Below are 2,125 nucleotides of genomic sequence, written 5' to 3'. Positions count from 1 at the left end.
GGTACCTGTGGGAGTGGGTACCAGCAGAGCTGGCACTTTTAGTCCCGGCAGAGACCAGAGACTGAATATCCTAGTTTGGTTCTAAAGAACTTTCACAGGAGGGGCGTCTCAAAATCCAAATTTAGACCTAGCGTTACAATATTCAAAAGGGAAGAGAGACACTTCAAAAATCTGTTGGTTATTACTCAAATACAAGATAGTGCTTTCTACCCCTATGTGTTCTCCAGTATTTCCCAAAGGAGGGTTACAGAGATATTTGGGGTACCAATAGCATCCCCTCTCGCCGGGTGACAATTCTGAAGGGTGTGTAAGCTCTGGGTGCTTGTTTGAAGTCAGTTTTAGTCTCTCATATTCACACCTTACATGTAACTGACATTCTGAGAGTGAGCTCTGGGTTCGGTCCTGCCGTTGTCACTTACTGTGTAAGAGAAAAAATTAGTCGTGCAGTTCCTGGTTCTTGGTTGGCGTTCAATAAGTGTTAACTCCTGTCCCTCTTCTTGTAGGCACTTGGAAAAGAAAAAAGTGGAACTTTCTAGAAATGTTAACTGTTGTATTTTACTGAGTAAGGCCCCATAATGAATGTTCATCATATTCAGATGAGGCCTCTTGCCTTAGTGGTCCCACTGGTTCCCCGCTGGCTGAGTGGATGCTAGGGCTCGTTGCACTCAATGAATGTTAATTAATGGTGACGGAGACCTTTCAGGAGAGCATTGAACTACACAGTCCTTCTGGGCTTTCAAGTGGCTTTATAAGAAGCACGTACACATGGAGGGAACACTTTGAAAAGAATGAATACAAATGAGAATCATCACTGCTTTGCAAGAGGAAAGTTTATTAGAAGACTTACAAAGGGATTTATGGAACTAGAAGAAAGCAGCAGAGAGAACCACAAAACACCTCATATGACACCTTCACAGCCCAAACCCGTCAGACCATCAGGTCGCAGAATAACTACAAGAGAGTGGCCCTGAATGAAGAGGAGCAGGCGGGCCTAGGCTCAGAGCCGGGCCACACCCTGGGCATTTGTTCTCCTTCCAGACTATCATTTATGGTGATGCCTGGGGTGGGTCCTGCAGCTGATGGTTGTCAGAGAAGCAGAGCTGGTCCATCGACGTCCCTTCTGTCTTCACGCAACCCTCCTGCTGGCCTCAGGATATCTAGCACCCAAAGGTGTTGCAGGGCCCACAGCGGGGGCGTGGGACACAAGGGGTGCAGGGATTGGTGATGCAGGACCTGTCACCGGCGTTGGTCGTGGCGCAGGGGTTGGAGGGCAGCCTGGGAGACAGAATCATTAAGTCGTCAGCATGAAAAGGATAATAAAAAATTAAGAGGAGCTCAACCCAAGGAGACACAGGAACAAGTGGAAACCATTCGGACATCTTGGGAAGCCAAGCCTGCTTCGGATGACTCCTTCGACAAAGCTCAGAGACAGTGATGGAAAAGAGCAAAGAAGCCTTGAGGTGGAATCCCAGCCCTCGCTCTACAACCCCGGAGTCGTGGGGAAGGAAGTCACTTCATGCCCTTACACCTCAGCCTCCGCACCTGTAAGACGGGATTGGTAATCCCTACCACACAGAATTTGTTCATAAAAATACTGTGTTGGGTGACAAGTGCTGGACCCTATGAGTTCCTGAGTCATCTTCCCTATCAATATTCAAAGGCTCATCTGTATGATGGTTACACTGATCCCCACTCTGCCTGCCTCAGATGATTCCAACAAGGATCAAAGACACAAGGGAGTGGGGTTAAATCCAAAAGCACTGTTCAAATTTGCTTGATAGTTGCTACAGTTTTGTTTTCCCTTTTGCTGTGACAGCCAAGCCTGAAGGTACAAAGCTTCATTTACCCCTCAGCATCCAAAGGCTCACCAGTAGGGAAAACGGTCAAATCTCACCACCATCTTTTGGAACAGAAAATACCTTTAGGCCAGGTAATGATAGCAACAGATACACCCTAGTTCTCGCTGCTGTAATATAAACACTGGGCTTTACAGACATATTGGCGTCGGGAACTTGATCTCCAAAGTCCCTTTTTCAACCTTTAGTAGAACCGTGCATGTGCCTTGTAGGGGTGCCCGGTACTCACTTGCAGTCCTCGCTCTCCAGCAGGCCCCGGTACGTGTTGA

At 47.6% G+C, this 2,125-nt stretch overlaps 1 long non-coding RNA gene across 1 annotated transcript; it reads right to left on the bottom strand.

Annotated features, from left to right (window-relative positions):
- Positions 1 to 812: 812 nt before the first annotated feature.
- Positions 813 to 2,125, bottom strand: LOC124232849 (uncharacterized). Its single transcript, XR_006886926.1, has 2 exons — positions 2,086 to 2,125; positions 813 to 1,275 (listed from the first exon to the last, which is right to left on the bottom strand). It is a non-coding gene; the product is annotated as an uncharacterized LOC124232849 (long non-coding RNA).

Source organism: Equus quagga, unplaced genomic scaffold, assembly GCF_021613505.1.
Source record: "Equus quagga isolate Etosha38 unplaced genomic scaffold, UCLA_HA_Equagga_1.0 130985_RagTag, whole genome shotgun sequence".
NCBI lineage: Eukaryota > Metazoa > Chordata > Mammalia > Perissodactyla > Equidae > Equus > Equus quagga.
The sequence above is the reverse complement of the archived record's forward strand: the minus strand, read 5'-3'. Positions and strand labels throughout refer to the sequence as shown.